Here is a 20,180-nt window from a genome sequence, read left to right on the forward strand (position 1 = left end):
CTATCACTGTCTTTTTCTGTCCCCGTGTGGTCTGGTCACACTAGTTTCTTGCTGTTCTTCATATATGTCAAGCTTATTCTCACCTCAGCATCTTTGTATTTGCTGTGTTGCTTCTTTCTGGAAATCTTTTCCCCTAGATATTTCTATGCCTTGCCTCTTTGCCGCACTCAGATTTCTGCTGAAATGTCATCTCTACAGAGAATTCTTCCTTGACCACTCCGCCTACAGTAATTGTCCTCATCCCCCATCACTCTCTATCTCCTTATCTTGCTTAATTTTTCTTCACAGGACTTATCACTACCGGCCATCATTTTATAAGTTTATATTAATTTGTTCATTGTCTGAATATAACTTTTATCAGGGTAGGGATTTTGCCTGTCTTTTTTACTTCTACATCTTCAGTGCCTAGAACAATATTTAGCACTCAATATTTATTGATTAAGAATTAACACGTTTTTGATATATGAATATTGAATAAAGTGTAATGACTACTGTGGCAAAGGCTCTTTTTATTTGCCATGCCTTTACTGCTCTGAGGCATATGATGACTCAATTCTCTCACCACTTTTCTCTGTTTAAAAGATGGAGAAATCTCTTGTACAGTGTCCCGTAACACCATTTGGCTTTCATTTGATATAAACACATCATTTACATATTAATTCTGCCTTTGTTCTTTTCTCATTAGCCTGTAACGATTAAAATAGACCATAACTCTGCCACACTATGAGTTTTTATGATGTCATATCAAAGTCTCCATTAATTAAATAACTTAATAAATTAAAGCCTTATTCAATGACAATATCTTTCAATTGCAAATCATCTCCTCTGAAGAGCACAATGGCAGACGTGGGACAATTTTAGCATTAGGACTTGCCAAGCTAACACCCAGATGTGCTCACTGACGCAATGGACGTTGAAAGCTGTCACGTTAGGTGATCATTTGGTGCCAGTGATACTGAGAACAGAACAGAGTTGATGGGGGAAAAAAAGACAAAGTCAGGCACTGCTATTGGAAAACACAGCTCAATTATCAGGTTGTCATTTAGATTCTTTGGAATGTTAATTGGGTAAAACCATAAGTTAGAAAAAAAGATGGTTGGAGCTATGAGTTTGTGTCTTTGGATTTCAGTTTGAGACACACTCACCTGCCAGGTAAGGTTCAAAATGCTTAGCTTATAATGCGAGGTCCTTATTTAACTGGAAGGTGAATTGGAGTGGAAGGTAGTAAGATGAAGGCAGGTGGAGAAAGGATGCAGTGCAATTGTCTAAGTAAGAGATGCTGAGAGCCTGGGGTAGGGAAGAAGGCATGTAGGAAAGGAGGAGACAAGATGAAAGCTGTATCATATAGAAGAGAGAAAAAACCATGAGGGGAGAGGCAGGTAGAGCAACAGTGGAGGTAGATGACAGATGGATTCTTTTATATTCATGTTAACAAGTGAAGAAATAGAGTAGTGGACTGGCCACTGTAATTTGGAAATTTTTGTGTGTCATTTGTGTAAGGATTGATTACCTTATAGCTTTAAGAGAATATAGTTTGCTAATGTGTCTAAGTGACTTATTGAGAATAGCTAAGTTATGAACCTAAGGTAGTTAGACATGCCTCCCATGGTGTGCAGTACTTGGTACCTTTAGATAATCTCTGACTTTGGGGAAACCATAGGTCAATCTCATGATAGAAATAAGGCCAAATGTATCAGGAATCACAACAAACAAAAAGATGATTCATCCTGTGTGTCAACAGATAGAGATTTCTAAGTTGCACGAAGAAGAAGAAACAGTAATACTCTTTACAAAGTGCTTATAAGGGACACTCCTATTAAGAACAATGGCATGGAAGATGGAAAGAAAACAGGTAGAAATTGATATAATACACCATGCAAATACCTTTCAAAAGAAGTCTGGTGACCCTGTATTTATATCTGACAAAATGTACTTTAAAAAATGTTATTACAGATAAAGAAAGTTATTATTTAATGACAAAAGAACAATTCACCAGGAAGATATATTTAATCCTCTACCTACATTACCTAGTAGCACCGTTTCAAAAAAATATAAAGTAAAAATTGACAATATCACCATGAAGTATTGCAAACTTAGGTAATTGTAACTGGGGGTTTTAAACATTTTCTCTCAGACACTGAAAAATCAAACTAAAAGACTTAGAAAGGGTAAAGAAGATTTAAATTACATAACTGATTAGCTTGATAGAATAGACATACATGTAACTCTGAACTCCACTACCAGAGAATATGCACACATAGAAAGCCTTACCACTGATTAATAAAAATTACATTTACTACATTCTTATCTCAGAGAAAAAAAATTAGGAGGCCCAAAACAAACATCAAAAACTCTATACACTTAGAAACTCAAGATTATACTTCTAAATCTTGAGTCAAAGAAAAGTGGTGATGGAAATTAGTAGATACTTTATCTTAGATCTTGTGGGATCCAGGTAAAGAGGTACATAAAGGAAAATTTATAGATCCAAATGCATGTATTCACAATGAAGGAGGACTGATTGTGAGTTAAGCATTCAACCAAAAAACTGTAAATAGAATAGCAGAGTAAAGCAAAATAAAGCAAAGAGAAAATATAATAAAAAATATTACAAAAACAAATGAAACTGAGTACAAAGGAACAGCAGAGAAGAGCAGGAAAGCAAAAGATGATTCCTTGAAAGAATAACTAAACACATAGACATCTGGCACATTTGATCAACTGCAGAGACAGAGAGAGGGAGGGAAAGAGTGAGAGAGACAGAGATGGAGAGAGACACAGAGAGAGGAACACAAATAGTATTAGAAAGGAAAATACACTAATATAGATACACTAGAGAATAAAAGGTCAAAACCATGTACCATGAGTAACTTTATGGTAATGTATTTGAAACATTCATTTTAATAAATTTATGATATATTTTTGATATAAGTTTATGATATATACATTCTAAGCTCATGTCACAATAAGAGACTGAGAAACATGATTTCTAGCTGAGCTGAGTTGAAGTCTGGCTTCCTGGAATGGAGTATCATTCATTCATTCATATGAAACATGTTATAGATATCTTCTGTGTACTGGGAATTGTGCTGATGCTAGCTTACATTTTCATGAGGGAGATGGACATGAAACAAATCATTACAAAAATAGATATTTACAACTGAGGTAAGTGCAGTATAGGAAAGGTCAGAGCATTTAACAGGGAACCTAATATTCGGGCAAAGGACAGATTAGCAAAGATTTCCTGAAGAAGTGACATTTAAGCTGTGATTTAAATGATGAGTAATTCAAGCTAGGAGGCAGTACAGGGTCCAAAGACATAGATCACTGAGTGTATGGTAGAAAGATGTGAGAATTGGTTTCAGCAATTGCCTTTGGAATATGGTAAGGATTTATACAAGACAAGCACATTAAATGCACATGTCTCTGTAAAGCACAAACATATTTTCCCTTGTTAATAGCTTTATGTAGATGCTTAAGAATATAATCTGTAAAGAAAGTATAACAATGTGGACAGAAGGAAATAAAACACCTTCATTCAGAGTGGTAATTGCTTTAGAGAAGGAAGAGCAGAGGAGACTTCTGCACCCATTCCTTGTTAATGGTGATTCCCTTCCTGAAAGGATGAAGTTAGCCACCATCATGAGTGTGCTAATTTCTTTATTTAAGTGTTATCCTAATCTGGAATGGAGACCTCAATTATAAAACATCAGGCAGAAAATTACGGAAGAGAACTGAGAGATGCTCTTCTGAAGGGAACTGTGGTTTCGCCAATACCACTCAAAATGTGAACAGGGAGGTCAGACCTTGAGAATAAGGGTTTGGGACTACCCTGTCCAACACAGTAACCACTAGCTACATGTGCCTATTGAGTACTTGAAATGTGGCCAGTCTGAATTAAGATATACTACAAGTGTAAAATATGCAATGGATTTGCAAAGACAGTATAAAAAAAAGTAAAATATCTCAATAATATTTTTGTTGAAGTATAGTTGATTTACAATATTATATTAGTTTCAAGTGTACAGCATACTGATTCAATATTTTCATACATTACACTTCATTTAAAGTTATTATAAAATATCAGCTATATTCCCTATGCTGTGTAATACAGCCTTTAGCTTATTTATTTTTCACATAGTAGTTTGTACCTCTTAATACCCTACTCTTATTTTGCCCTTCCCCACTCTGGTGACCACTAGTTTGTTTTCTGTATCTGTGAGTCTGTTTCTGTTTTGTTATATTCACTTGGCTGGTTTATTTTTTAGATTCCACGTGTAAGTGGTAACATAGTATTTCATCAATAATATTTTTATATTGATTACATGTTGAAATAAGATTTTGGCTATTAAATTATTATTTAATATTAAAATTAATCTTACCTGTTTCTGTTTACATTTTTTAATGTGGTTATTGGAAAGTTTAAAATCATACATGTGGCTGACCTTTTTTTCCTGCTGGACAGTGCAGGTTTAGAAACTTTTCTAGCAATTTGGCATTACCACAATATCCAAGTGTGTTTTAATTGTATTTTAGTATTATATCACAAGCCCACAGCATATTGGAAAGGAAAAATACGGTCAACTAGTATTTCATCTTAGATAACTAGTGAAGCACTGCTTGAAACCACTCATATATTGCCAAGTGTTCAGCCATTATGCTTACTATAGGAAAATACGTATACTGTTAACTTCTCAGAGCTCTGTGAAATAGTTCAAGGAAGCAACTATTAAACTGACATGCCCTTCTGAGTATGAAAAAAGTGATTCATAAAGATATTATCATACAACCCTCAGATTTGCTTGTATTTATTTTCAATTACATAACCTATATATTAGAGTTAGAGAGAATATAATACAAACTGTGGTAAAGAATACATTTTTGAAAAGTCCAATTGAAGGACTAGTATGCAATCAACTAATTTTGTTTTTGTTTTTTTTATTTTTGAGAATTAAAAAGCAAGGAGTGGGAAAGTACACACCTTAAATTAGTTACTTTGCAGCATTGATAATATACTTAAGTAATTGTCTTCCTTAGAATTTGTTCTATAAAATTGACTTATTTTTTTGTCAGAATGAGCTAGTTAACATTGGACCTAGAGTTTGGCACATGTGAGCTTGTGATTTACAGGGCAATTTTTCTCATCAAAACCAGGGCAGAACCATTTATTTTAAAACCAATATTTATTTTACAATGGGAAGATGGAGCAGATTAAAGGAGCATAAAACCATGATAAATCACCCAATCTTTATCTCATAGAAAATCTTTTAAATGGCTCTTAAAGTAATGGCAGTAAAACCATCTCATAGAGTTTGTATTTGGATGGTTTTCTAGCATGTGGTATAGTCACGTAGATTAAAATCTAATTAATGAGGAATTTGTAAAAATTCAGACATAGTCCAAGTGATTCTTTTTCAAAGGAAAGTTAAATGTTTTTTCCTTAGCCAAGTTTCTGAGTCTTGCTCATGAGTAAAGGGAATCCAGCCTAAAATTCTTAGCTGTTTCAAATCAAAGGCCCAAAAAATGAAATCTCTTTTAGTCTTTTTATTTAATAATCAATTTTTATATTAAATGCTTAAGAACATGTGTATCTGTGTTTACTATAGATTGTTATGCAAAAATGGAATTTTTGTAACTTACCTCATCTCGTTTGATTTGGTTCCCATTTGTATCTTAGGTTATAATAATTTCTATTTTTAAAAATAATGGAGCTACATTTCTCTAATAGTATTCTTTAACACTATTCTAATGATAAGTGGAGTTATACCACACAGAACTTTTGGACTGATTAAAAACTGCTAAAGAGTAGAAAATGTTTGAAATGGAGTGGATCTGCTTGTGGTCATGGTGAATTTTACAAATGGGGAGTCTGTGTCCTTTCGTTGGGTGGATGTTCTATTGCAGATGTTACATCTCTCATTCACTGAAGACTCTAGGTCAGCAGTTGGCAAACTTTTTTGTAAAGGACCAAAGACTAAGTATTGTAGGCTCTTTGAGTCTCTGTTCTAACTATTCAACTCCACTGTTATTGGATAAAAGCTGCTGTAAGTAATATAGAAATGAATGGGTGTGTGCATACTCTTTGACCCAAAAATTCTATGTCTAGAAATGTTCCTTAAGGAAATAATCAGAGGTTTTGGCAAAGAAGCATGTACCAGAGTATCTGATGATCTGATATTACTTCATAGCATGGAAAACTGTTTATGGGCCCTGATTAATTAAATGAAAGCAGCAAAACAGAATGTAAGGTGTGATCCTACTTTGATATGCTGTATGTATGAACCCATATATTAGGTTGACCATGTGGAATTCCAATAAATGGCTCTTTTTTGTCTGCAAAATGAAAATTTTAGATGGTCAACCTAAGAAAGAGACTGAAAGACTATCTACCTGTAATTTTCTGGGTGGAAGAAATACAATAATTTTTATTCTACTCTTTTTCATATGTTCATTTGTCATAAGGAATATATTTTAATTCACGGTGAGAAAATGATGCAGGTTTTTTAGGACAAAGGCAGGACTTTGCCATTCAGATTGTGGGTACACAGCGATGGAAAGGCAGAATGAATGCACATGGAACCCTTGTTGGAGGAGACGGGTCTCCTATGAGGAACTGGGAGCGCTGTTATTCTGTTGGCAAGGCCATTTCTATTATGGCACTGGATACAGGGAGCTGCAGCCAACAAACATTGTGTATTTTCTCCCTCTGGTTGACTCCATTCCCCTGATGCTATTTAACATTCTATTCATCAAATGAACTCCTCTTGTTCAGATTGCTTACACGTCAGATTGCTGTCTGATTAGGATTTGGCTTTGCATGGAGGGCATCTTCAGAAAGGGAATGTTCTGGTTATTCTGACATCTGTGCGACAGTTGTATCACAAATTGTAGACTTCCACTTTGACATTTGGGTGTCATGAGTTGGACTTGGGAGCTTGTTTAATGAAGTCCACCTCCGAGAGATGGATTCTGTCTTGTGTGCTGAGAACCCCAAGGCCCAAGGTGCCCTCCCCCCTAAACAAAAGGTGCCTGGTGAAGGCACTTCCTACAGTATTGATGACCTTCAGTTGGCCCTCCAGGAAGAGAGCCTGCTGCCCTTCCCCAGACTGCATTATGCATGTCTGCATAGTAAGATGCTTGAGTCTTTTCCTATTTGAAATTTTGCCCCTTTCAACTCTCAAGTTCTGCAGTTCTTTAATTTTTCTCTCTTCAGCCCTTGCTTGCTCTGTTTTCCTCACTGCTTCTTGTCACCTGGCAGAAACACAGTGGGAAGGGACTGGTACACAAGAGACATTTTTGCTGCTGGTATTTAACTTTCTCCTGGAGTTTCTGTTGGATGACATTGATTTCTAGTGCAAAGGGCGCTCAGCTTTGGAACAGACCTGTAGAGAAACAGATTCCCTCAGGCCTGCTGTGAGGCTAGAATCCCCTTGTCCCAGCTACAGGGATTGGCATCTGTGTGAGACTGTGGGACATGCCCCTAATGCCGGGAGCTTCTTGCAGTGACAATCAGCGTGAAGGAAAGCAATGGACCGTTTCTCTACCTGAGCGAGGCAGGCATTTTGTGAGTTCACATGTTCTTCTCATCAGACTCTGAAATGGTATTTTACTGTATTTTGATACAAATGTTCAAACTACATGTTGGGGATAATTTTTGCCTTATTTGGTGCACAAGTCAGAATGATTGTATCTCCATTAGAGAAAATGAAGAGGCCTCTGTGTATGACACAACTTCGTTGAAGAGAAAATATTTTCCCAGGAGGCAAAATTTACTGGCTAAATATAGCCCCAAATCAAAGATCATTTCTACCAAGAGCTGTATGTCAGCTTCCTTTTTCATGAATTAACGTGGGTCTGTGGAATTTACATTTCCTACAGATTATTTACCCATTTTCCCTTTCCAGCAGATGAGAGAAGATCCTAATTCAAGACACATTCTGTCACTTTGGGGGCTGGTTAGGGCTGAGATTTCTTTGTATTCAAAGAAATCTCCAAAGTGATAGGTAAAACTGCCTACAGAATTTGAGGTTACACATCTTGAGGAAGATTTAGGTCAGAAAATTTAAAAGACTTCAATTCACAAAGTGTTGATGGCATCATTTTGCTTAGTAATACAGTGAAGTCGTTTTTTAAAAGTCAAGAATACATTTTGGCCTCATCAGTGAAATGTACCAAGAATCATAAAGTAGTGAAATAATGTTAAGAAAAGTAACATTTCATTTTTTCTCTGGATTCTTTGTATTGGAAAAAATGAAAATTACCCTCTTTCCCTTTGAGTTCGTGCTACAAAAGCTTATAAATTTTATGTTGGATATTTAGATGTTTATGCGAGAGGAGTTCAAGTTATAAATCTGAATGCTGCCAATATGACAATTAATTTTAGAAAATTGTTGGTCTACAGACATGCTGTGCCTAAAAATAAGATGATTCATTTGCTATATAGGCAATAATGTATGTTGTTAAAAATCAGGAGATAGTCACACAGAAAGGGAAAAATGAATGTAGATCAATAATTTAATTTAGCTCTGACCCGGCTAAGTTCTATAGCATGGTTCATAATGTTTCAATGAATAGACCCTTAACATTTTACATATAGCGCCTCAGTTTTGTATTGATCTTCCCTAATGTATTCTTCACTTCACAGGAGTGAAAACAAACAGAACACACTGTTTAACAAAAACACCTGTGTTGGCGTGAAAATGTTAACCAAAATATGGCCACATATTAATGTTATTTATTGTGTTTTCAAAACTACTATTTTCCCGGCTAATTTAAAAATTTAGAGGAGAAATGGGTAGTAAATGAATGATGGCTTGCTTGGAGGGCAAGTTCATGGAGTTCTGTCTTAGTTAATAGATTCTTAATCTCTCTGCTTTACTTAATTGCTTACTAAAAGTGGAACCCTTGATTTACTATGCGTGGTGTGTATTTATTCCATGGAAAATTATTAATTTTTAATGGAACTAAGTGACTGTTTGGACAAGGGACCATAGCTATTAATCAGGAGGCAAGTGATTGACTGATGTTTATGTTTATTAGTTATTCAAGAAAGTTCAATTATAAGGTCCTTAACAGTAAAGAAAGTTTTTATGAGTGAGTGTGTTTGCACTGGTACATTTTGGTACCATGTTCCTTTGTTCATCTAACAAATATTTAGTATGTGCTGTGCACCATGCACTGATGAGTCCGTGATGAGCAAGTTCATGGTACCCGATCCTCACGAAGCTTCCAGAGCAATACGTAAAACAGAGGTGCATCAGTGCCATTTAGGAGACTCAGTTTTGCTTGACTCCCCTCTACGTACAGAAAATGATTCTTCTCTGCACAAATTTCCCGACTCTCCTGGAAATTCAGTCTAGCAAATTCTAATGACCATCTGAGAAAATATTTTGTTTAGAATGATGGGTCATAGTTTCTTAGAGCTGGAGGAGAGTTGAGAGGTCATCAGGGGCTGCACCTTTGTGTTCCCTGGCCTCAGCCTGGGCGCATCCAATGCCAGGAGGGGAAAGTGTGCTCATTCATGGGTCATTTCTGGAATGTGTGGATTATTTGAAAATTCTTCCTAATAGTGAACTGAAGCTTATTTTCCTGCATATTCTCTTTATCGATTCCAGTTTTGTGTCTTGGAAGAAATCATCACATTTTATTTACCTGTTGTTCGGAACACTTACCACAATTATCCATTTATTTGTGTGATCTTTTATTATGACTTTGTTATCCCTATTAGATGTATGTACCCTGACAGCAGAATTGTGTCTGTGTTTCTCTCTAGCACTATTACAGCAGTTGGGAATGAACAAATGAATGAATGTTTTGTCTTGTTTCAGAAAGGTTTCAGGGAAGAATACACAGATTTAAACCATACAGATTAGTCTATTAACTATTTGACAGCTTTTATGGGGCTTTCACTCCAGTTTTTCTCATCCTCAAGGTTCAAATTTTCTCTCTTAACTTTCTCTACATACGACATGGTGTCTAGCCCATCACACCAAAGTCATCTCCTTCCCAATTCCCCATGCCTCCCACTTTGTTAATATAAGAAATGTGCCAGTCTCACCAGGAGGTTTTGGGAAGGCTTTGCAGAAGAGGTGCAGATTGACCTGTGTTGGGTTTTGAAGAATGAGGAAGTGTTCTTCACGTCAGTGAGGCCAGAAAGGGCATTTTCAGTGTGCACTGAGAACAGTGGTAGCAGAACGTTGACCCATCTCGTAGATTTTCACTGTGCCATCTAACTTCCTGGTTAGGTCCTCTTTGGGGAATTTTTGCTCTTTTCTTTCCATCTTCCTCATGAACTTCACTATTCTTTCACCTTGATCACTTCCTCACCATTGCCACAGGCTGGAGGCAGAGCTGCCTGAGTTTTAGAGTTTACATTAGATAGTTAGACGGTTTGTATTCAAATTTGGGTTCAACCCATATTCTGCATGGCCTGCAGCAAGGTGGACACTTCTTTAACATTTAGCATTTTCTTCTTTAAAATGGAGAAAATAATAATACTTACCTTGTTAAATAATTGTGAGAATTATCAGATAAATTATATGTGAAGTGCCTAACCCACAGTAGGTACCTAACACACTGTAACTATTATCCACCCTACCCCCGCCTCACACCACCCCCAACCACCCCCCACCCAACTCCTGCTGTAGCTCACTTCCACTGGTATACATCCAGAGGTCCCAGCACATGCGGCGGCTCAGACATATTTTCCACGGAAACACATCAGTGGTATTTAATAGTGTTAGAGTTATTTCAGTGTCCTCCAAGTTCTCAGTCCAATGGACTTCAGCTCTTTCAGCCTCCAGGCTCATGGGATCCAGTAATTTTCTTTTCTTTTTTTTTTTTTTTTTGGTAAGGCTGTAAAGGAATCAGAATTGACACATTCTCCTCTGATTTCTCTCCTTTCGGGTCTCTATTTCTCCTGGTATTACAAGGGACTGGATTTCTCTGATCTTGCCTCTCTCGGCTTCATCTGAGTAACCAACATACTCATTTCATTCTGGTCAAGATGTCTCTCAATAGGTTTATTGCAGATGGCTGCAGCTGCAATCAGTGTTTACAATCTGATGACAAGTTGGAGATTAAGGCTTGTCATCACTATTTAATTAACCTCAAATTAAGCACTTTCTGATCCCGTTCTATGCCCTTCCACAAACCCACGAGAGCTGCTAAAACAGTGCCTCGAGTCCTGATAGATTCCGGGTTGCACCACTGGAAAGCAGGCACTGGTTTAGCTGCAGCTCTGAAGAGTAGCACTATTTGATCCTTACTCACTTGCCCAAGGGCAGAAGCTAGGTAATTATTCAAAGTCTGTAAAGAGAGGGGAAGAAAGGAGGGCATTTTTCTAATTCAAGGAAGCAGGTAGTCTGTGAACTGCAGAGACGATGAGACAAAAAAGTATTCCAGAGACAGGAAAAAACCTTCTTGTTCTTAATATTTTAAAACAACTTTGTTCTTGTATTACAGAATAGTCTATGTCAATAGCAAAATTATAAATTGTAATTGTAAAAGGAAGGAGAAAAAAAAAGAAGAAAGTAAAAAATCATAGAAATTCCTACTCTCCATACCTGCTTTTAAGGCTTACCAGAGCTGTCCAATCTGGTAGCTGCTAACCACATGTGGCTTGTAACTAAAATGTGGCAAGACTGAATCGACACATGCTGTAGGTATAAGCTACACACCAGATTTCAAAGGCTTAGTATAGAAAAAAAGAATTTAAGCTATTGTTATTTTGTGTATGCTGGGTTAATTAAAAGACATCATTAAACGAATCTCATCTTTTACTTTTTTTAATGTGACTACTAGACACTTTAAAATTATATATGCACCCTGTATTATATTTCTATTGGACAATGCTATTTTAGACCTTTTTCTTCTCATATATCAAAATTTTTTAAAAAGAAAAACTGGGTTATTCTATATATAACTTTATATCCTCCTTTTTCAGTTAATAAAACATTGTATGTTTATGCCATGACATATATGATATTATTATCTTTAGTCATTTTTAATGTTTCATTATATGATGTACCTTAATTGATGAATCCAATCCATTACTGCTGAACACTTAGGTTATTACCATTTTTTAAAATTTCAGATTATCCATGAACATAATTATAACTATATCTTTGGGCTCATCCTTAATTATGCTTCTAGGATTTGTTTCTCAGGCAATTAGTTGAGTCACAAGCCTGCTTGTGGTGTTCAAGCAAATTGCCGTATGAAAGGTGGCACTGATTCATACTTACTCTAGTGGTTTATGACAATGCTCATTTCACCTCACCTTTATCAACATCAGATAGCATCATTGTTCTTAATTCTCATTTTAATGGGGGGCATTGTTATGGGTTTGCTCAGCAAATTATTGACAAAGCCTTAGGCTTGATGGCTTCTACACTGGTCTTGCAGATACTTCAGATGATTGTCTTTTACCCATCAATTATTCTTTTATCCTTCAACTATTGAGCATCTATAATGTGTCCACCACTGTCCAAAGATTTGTAGATGACCTGGTATCTGATTTCAGGGAATATTTATATTTGATATTTAAGTTGGAAAAGAAAAGAAGAGAAAATAAATAGGGCAAGGGCCATGTGAGTTTTATTTACTTCAGTATTTCAGCACTTAAACAGCATGCGTGGTATATGGTAGATTTTCAGTAAATAGAGTTGAATGACTTGATGAATAAGTGTATGATAATGTTTACATACGTGATGAAGAAAACAGAATAAAGGGGTGATGATTTTAAGATAGGGACAACAAGCAAAGGCTGCCTGCCTTGTCTTAACCAAACAGAAGCCCAGAAGGCGTGAGAGCTGAGTCTGTAGAGGGTTGCACAGGAGATGCCAAAGGATCTAAAGGGGCAAACAGAGGATAACCAGGACACCAGCTCTGATGCCTACTCTCTGGGGTAAGGCACTTACCCTTTTGGGGCTTTGGTTTCCTCATCTGTAAAATGTGCATAATTATACCTACCATGAAAATTGTGTTAGAAATGGAGAACACTTAGCACAATGGTATTTTCTTTACTTGCATTCATTAGTGGCTTAGCTGTGTCAGTTTCTTACTGTCTTGTTCATTTATCATTTCTTAAAAGTAAATCAGAAGGGAAAACAGGAGAAATTTACCCTGATAGACTTGGACCTTATATTTAGACTTGAAAGACCCCAGTAAGGTGGCTGTTTGCGTTCTGAACTGTGCATATCAAACCCTTATACTCTGGTAAAAAATCCATAGAATTTTTCATGTAGTTGGATAATTAGGCCACATGCTGTTGGCTCAGCTCAAAAATGGTCATTTAAGTGTTCTTTTATTATTTTTGGCACCCACTGGGAAGTTTAAATAGCCATTGCCAGTGTGATTTCTATATGCTCTTTAAAAAATGCTGAAATTGAAAAGAGTTTAATAAAATTGCTGGACTGTTAACTTTAGCAAGCTGTCTCAGAGATAAACGTGAAAAAACAAACCCCAAACCCCAAAGTAAATACTTCCATAAATCGGGGACTTTTACAAGTGCTCCCTGGAGAGTGTAGTTTGACTCTCATGGAGTTAGTTTATAAACAAGGGTAAAAACTGGCAGCAACTGAGGTGGTTTGACCCCTTTGTTCTCCTTTGCTTAACAGATGCCTGCACTAAAAATGAGTGGCTGCATTTGGAACTAAGGCCTCCTGATGTAACATCTCCCTAATTCTTATGTAGAAAAATGAATAGTGCAATAGTATAAAATAAATATATTTCAGGTATATGAATGTTCTTAAATTACCAGGCCCTTAAGGAATACAATTATTAAATGAATAAAGAAATCAAGTAAGATGAACAGCTTATATTTATCCAACCTTTACAAGATCCTAGTCACTATTCAAAATGCTTTATGCATATTATCTCATTTAATCTTCACAGCAGCCCCATGACTAGAGAGTGTTTTCTCCATTTTGCTGACAAGGAAACAGAGGCTCTGAGAAGTAAAACCAAGTGAGTACAATCTCATGTTTAGAAAGAAGCAGAGGCAGGGCTGAAACAAGCAGCATTTGTCTCCAGAGTCTGAACTCTCAAGTGCTGTTCTGTGCTATTGATGCAAGAAAAACGGATGTGGGGCGTGAGGAGAAACGTGTCCCAGGCTTTGGTTGAGCCCCTGGGACGTGCCCCACGAAGTGTGGGTCCTTGGCTTCGCACAGGAAAGAATTAAGAGTGAGCCACAGTTGAGTAAAGGTAGATTTATTCAGAGAGATACATTGAAAGGCAAGAGAAAGGGCATGAGGTGTGGGGGTTGGGTGCTCAGATTAAAAGTAGGTACACACTCCATAGACAGAGTGTCGGAGATGGCCATGTCCGAAAAGGGAGATAGAGAAGGCAGCGGCTGTGAGGAACTCTGTTGCCAGTTTTTCTGAGCTTGGTGGCTTCATATGCTAATAAGTGGAAGATACCAGTCTAACTAGCCTGGGGAAGGGGCTGGGATTCCCAGGAAGTTGGCCATTTCCCACTTTTTGACCTTTTGTGGCTAGCCTTGGGACTGTCATGGCGCCTGTAGGCATGTTATTCAACATGCTAATATATTACAATAAGCATATAATGAAGCTTAAAGTCTACCAGAAGTTAAATCTCCCACCATCTTGAACTTCAAGCCTACTGGGAGTTGAATCTTCCACCATTTTGATGTTAATTGCTGTAGCATTCCTTGAAAGGCTTTGCCCTGCCCCCTTCCTGTCTCACTATTTCTTTTTCTCTCTTTTTAAAATTTTTTTAAAAATTTAATACAATGTTTAAGGGTCACTTTCCATTTACAGTTATTACAGAATATTAGTTATATTCCCCATGTTGTACAATACATCCTTGAGCCTGTCTTACACCCAACAGCTTCCAAGTCCTGCTCCCCAACCCCTAACTTTCCCCTCCCCGTCCTCCTCACTGGTAACCACTAGTTTGTTCTCTGTATCTGTGAGCTTGCTTCTTTTTTGTTATATTCACTAGTTTGTTGTAATTTTTAGTTCCACATGTACATGATATCACATAGTATTTGTCTTTCTCCGTCTGACTTATTTCACTTAGCATAATGCCCCCCAGCATTTCTTTCTTTAATGTTTACGGAGTAACCTGAGTTTGTTAACGATAGCACGGTTAGCCCATGTGGGATATTCAGGTATATTTTTTATTCCCATAAATTACTGGCAGATTATAGAAATGTTCCTTGGTTTATTACTAGAAAACACCTTCTTAATTGATCTCAATATCAAATCTACTGCACTAGTTGAGCAAAAAGAGTTTTATGGCCAGTGAAGCAAGATGTTTACTGAATGTTTCGTTCATATTAATGATTTTTGATTTTTAATGGCCAAATGTTATTTAAAAATGTGAGTTATATTAGTTACATCATGTGTTGAAACACATCCTTAATTGTAGTACTTTTATTGACTGTGAGAGGATGCAAAGTGGATTCCACAATTTTAATTAACTGTTCCTCCTCTGACATCCCATTACTGGTTTCAGAAGTGACAGAGGAATGGCAGACAGTTACCTGTCAGAATTTTTCTATAAAGAAGCTAAGATGGAGGAATGTTAGAGTTGTCTTGATAATTGAGAGGAAAGACAGAGAAGGGTAAGAAATGGCTATTAACGTAATAAGTTAATAACGTGGTTGGTAAACAAAGCTTCCATTGTTTTAGGTAGATTTTAAAAAATTGATCAAACAACAGACCAGTTGAAATAAGAAATAAAGAAATCACTTACTTCACCTATAATTTTTATATTGCAAAAGCAGTATCTTTCTTCTGAAAGTGAGGACCTCCCAGACATCATATCTCTTTACTTGAAAGAGTTTCTGAGGATTTTCTGAGTCAGAAGAGGCAAAAATGTGAAGGTCAAAGATAATGGATTCCCATCTAACACTGGACTGATTTGCCAAGCACCCAGGACACATTTTTATTTCTTTTTTATGGTAAAAGCCAGAGAGAACATGTAGAGTTTAAACACAGTTTCTGTATCTGGTGCCCACACGGGAAGATGAAGGTAAGGAGGCCAATTTATCCAGCAAATGTGCCCAAGCACATAATTACCTCCCTTGTCGTCTGATGAAACTTTACCACATCCCCGGGGAAAGTCTCTGGGCAGCCCTTCCAAGTCATTTTCAGAGATCTCGCATGGCAGGTGAGCTTATTTATTTATTTCCATTTCGAGAGCTTCACCTTTCCAGACCCCCTTTTAAGGTTTACCTCTTGCATAATGAATGGAGACAGCGGATATTTCATTACCAGGTATCTCTCTGCTGCAGGCCCTGCCTGGAGAAGTTTCCCTCTGTTTGGCTTGCAAGCCTCATTTATTTTCCTGAGCTTTCTAATGTGGGCAGAGCCCGGCTGACGGCATTATTAAATTACCATTATTACACTGTAACGTCTTGGCATGATCAGAGGCTGAGTTGAAAAAGTTTGTGGTGGGCAGGGAACACATTTTCTCCCCTTCTCCAGCTGCCCCAAATGGACCTTAGCTGACTTGCTGAGTCTGTATCAGCACCAAGATTCTGTGAAGACAAAGGGAAGATGTGACCACCTTTGAGCCATTTCCTCCAATCAGTGTAAGGAATGAGCAGTTCCCTTTTAAATAGGTTGGTTTGATTTGGGATCAGCTGGACAATTCATGGTTGTGATATTTTTTGGGGGTGTGGCATTTGACATTCAAAGTTATTTGACATTTCAAAAGTTATAATGTCATTTTAAAAGCTCTAATATCACTAGTATATTTGCATGTAATTCATTTACAGTTTACACAGGCTTTCAAAGACTGCCTATTCTCAGTAGAGAAGTTTTAATTAAAAATATTTTATTGCTACTCCAAGCCTCCTTAAATTAAGGCACTGCTCTTTTCTTTCTTCCGCATGCACTCTTGATAATCAACCTACTAGTACTGTCTGCAATGATTGAAGTTATTCTTGTCACATTTTGAGTGTTTTCTCATTTATCACTGTATCACCAATGGTTGTACAATGCTAGCACCTAGTAGGTGCTCACTAAACTCTTACTGAATGAGTGTGTCAACACTGCCCATGCATTCTATGTTCTAACCATTCTGGAATATGTTTTGTCACTCTGTGTGCTCCTACCTTCGGAGTTTTACCCACCTCTCAGTAATGCCCTTTGCCTTTCAAATCTTAGCACTTTCTGTAGTGCTTATTTGTGAGGTCTCTTCTCCTGTTCCCATCTAAGCACAATTCATGGTATATATTACATGCTCAATAAATATCTTAATGAATGAATGAGTTATTGAATGAACACATGTATATAGTTTACCCAAGGAAAAATTGTGACATTTCATAAACTATTTTTATAACATCTAGGCATTCAGTAAAATGATAAAAAGTTTGAAACACAATTTTTCTTGTCCAACCCTTGACTCAAAACTCTTCAGTGTCTCCCCATTCCCTTTAGAAGTGGTTTTCTATTTATATAACCTGATCGTGGGATCATGTCTTTTTCCCAGCTTAAAATCCTTTGAGGGCCTCTCACTGCACTCAGGAAAAATATCATTCAAATTCTTTAAACATGGCTGGGAGTTCTACCTCTCCATCTATAGTCTTCCCCAAACCCCCTTTACTCTTTCATGTCTTGATCATTGAACCTGTGATGTTTCTTCTTCCCAAGGGCATTGGCACTTCAGGTGCCCTCTGCTGGGAGTACTGTTTACCCACCTCTTTCCTTACTTAACTGCTCTTAGGCTTCAGATTTGTCTCATCTTAAATATCACCTTCTCCAGGAGGTCTTTATTGTCCTCTCCCTGCCAGCAGCACCACCCATCACCACAACCATCACTCCCACCCATCTCTACTAGTCTACATAATTTTTCTCCTTTGGAGATATTTTATCAATAAAATGGAATAATCTGAGGGTTTTTGGCCAAATCATATAAAGTATTAAGTTATTGCAGTTTAAATTGAGAATTTCTGTAATTTTAAGCTCTTCTCCTGTAGGTTTTTCTTGAACATTTTGGTGCACACACACCAAATGATATGCACACACATTTATTGAGCAAAGCTGTGCTAAGTGCTTTACATACATTTACTCATTTTCTTCTTACACCAGCCTTATGGTGAATGCTGCTATTATCCCCCATTTTATAAAAAAAAAAAAAAATAGCTAAGTTCAGTAACATAAGAAACTCACATAGCTGATGAATGTCAAGCTGAGGTTTAAATCCACAGCATCTACACTCAATCTCTGTAACCCAAATCCCAACATAGAGCTGGTGATTAGACAGTGTTAAATAAACACCAAGCAAGTATTTGGAAATATTTGAAAGCAGCCTGGTTTTCATGCTGAGTATCTTACATTTATCCCTTCATTCCCAGTTTCTACTCTGCTCTGTGCTGGAAGGTTCTCCTCTGTGGGCTTTATAAATGGACTCCTCCCTTAGCCCTATGTATTGCATTAATCCTTGGTTTCCCCACACCATTATCTTACCTTTGTAAATAGTTCTACAGATTACCCCAGCTTGGAGTTTTGCATGTCCTCTGTTTCTTCCCCCAGATTCTAACTGACAGAGATAAAAAAGATTTTTTAATGAAACCTATAGTTATGGTTGTGCTTTTATATTTCACATACAGGATGAAGTTGTATTTGTGGTTTTCTACTTTGTCTTTAAATTTGTATAATGGAATTGAAGATTGTCATATTGCATGCAATCTTGAAAGTCAGACGCATGCCATAGTCCTGTACAAAGGGCATGTTTCCAAGGAATTTGACTTTGTAACTAGTTAGAATATAGGCCTACAGAATATTTCCCAAAATCTTTAGCCTGCCATGAGGCTGCTTGCTTTTTGCCAAGAGTTTACCTTTCTGCTTTTCTCTGCTGAGCTCCTTTGACTTACTTTAAAGCTGAATTCTGCTCTGTCTGAGCAGATAGAGTCCTAGCCACCTGGTCCAGGATTAGCTTAAAATATGGCTTTAAAATAACTCAATTTATTTACTTAAATAAGTAATATGAAATTTATATATTATTTCATAAGTGGAAAGCAAAATTCCTTCCCATGAATAGGGGAATTAAACTTTAAAGAGGAATACAACAAAAATAAAATGAAGCTATTCGTATAGCAAGTGTTAGAATGGTGTTTTGACATATTAGCACCAATTAGTACTTTCTCTTTGGATGAATTAGAAAGATAAAGAGAAAATTGAAAGGGATACAACTTTATTAGTTTTTGCTTTCTCCTATCAGTGGACTATTTAGCACCAGACTTCCATACCCTGAAGTTTAAGGAACACTCATATAATCTGTGGTTTTCCCCATGCTGTGTGCTCAGTCAGAATGCCTTTCTCCTCCTGGTTTCCTTTTCCACGTCTTCTCCATCTCTCTTTTTGAAACTTTTCTTCACTCTCTTAGCCTACACAGATCTCTCCTCAGAACTTCCAGGCACTTACTGTTGGCATTTATTGTCTGCCCTACTCATGTTGGCTTCTGACTGTTAATGTGTTGATTTGTTATTTCAATAGTTCCTATTTTGTGTCTCATCTCCCAAACACTGCATAAGGTTCTGTCTGCAGGAATAGACCCTGGGATTTGTGCTTATGGAACCTCATACATAATTAAATGTTCATTATATAACATATATATAATGTAATATGTTATTTTTATATATATATATAAAAATTTATATATATATATATATATATATATATATATATATATATATAATATATAATAGCTCTATAAATAATTAGAAGTTCATTAAATGTTTGCTGTGTTGAATGAATTTGACCCAAAGTAAGTTAAATAATGTTTTATCAACTATGGATAAAGTTCACAGTCACAGTACGATTTTGTGTCTGACTGGGATGCACAGTTTGTATTTTTGCTTCTTCTTGCCTTCATAGAAATTACATTCTAGAAGGAAATAAAGATAATAAATTGATATACATACACACACATAATGTAACATAAAATGGTATTAGAGGTATAAGGAAAGTAAATCAGCATGCATTGATACTTTGGGTTGCTTTTTAGATTGCCTGGTCAAAGAATCCCTCTCTGACGAGGTGACATTTGAGGACAAATGTGATTAAAGTGAAGGAGGGATGCATGTGAGTATCTGGGGGACAAGCATCCCAGCTAGAACCTATAGTGAGGCCTGAAGTTCAGAGGTGGGCCTGTGCTTGATGGAGGCCAGTGTGGGGATGAGAAGGGAGCGATGGGACATGTCATTG

At 36.8% G+C, this 20,180-nt stretch overlaps 1 protein-coding gene across 6 annotated transcripts in view; it reads left to right on the forward strand.

Annotated features, from left to right (window-relative positions):
* Positions 1-20,180, forward strand: part of FHIT (fragile histidine triad diadenosine triphosphatase) — a 1,253,474-nt gene that overhangs the window by 247,284 nt on the left and 986,010 nt on the right. The window contains exon 1 of one of the 6 annotated variants that reach the window (XM_064496363.1): positions 13,948-13,968. The exons of 4 other annotated variants lie outside the window; for them this stretch is intronic. The gene's annotated coding sequence lies outside the window, so the exon portion shown is untranslated. Of the gene's footprint in view, positions 1-13,947; positions 13,969-19,962; positions 20,058-20,180 lie in introns of those variants that run through there. One more of the 6 variants, XM_064496364.1, reaches the window with a different exon arrangement.

The sequence above is a fragment of the Camelus dromedarius genome, chromosome 17, assembly GCF_036321535.1.
Source record: "Camelus dromedarius isolate mCamDro1 chromosome 17, mCamDro1.pat, whole genome shotgun sequence".
In the NCBI taxonomy this organism is placed as follows: Eukaryota; Metazoa; Chordata; class Mammalia; order Artiodactyla; family Camelidae; genus Camelus; species Camelus dromedarius.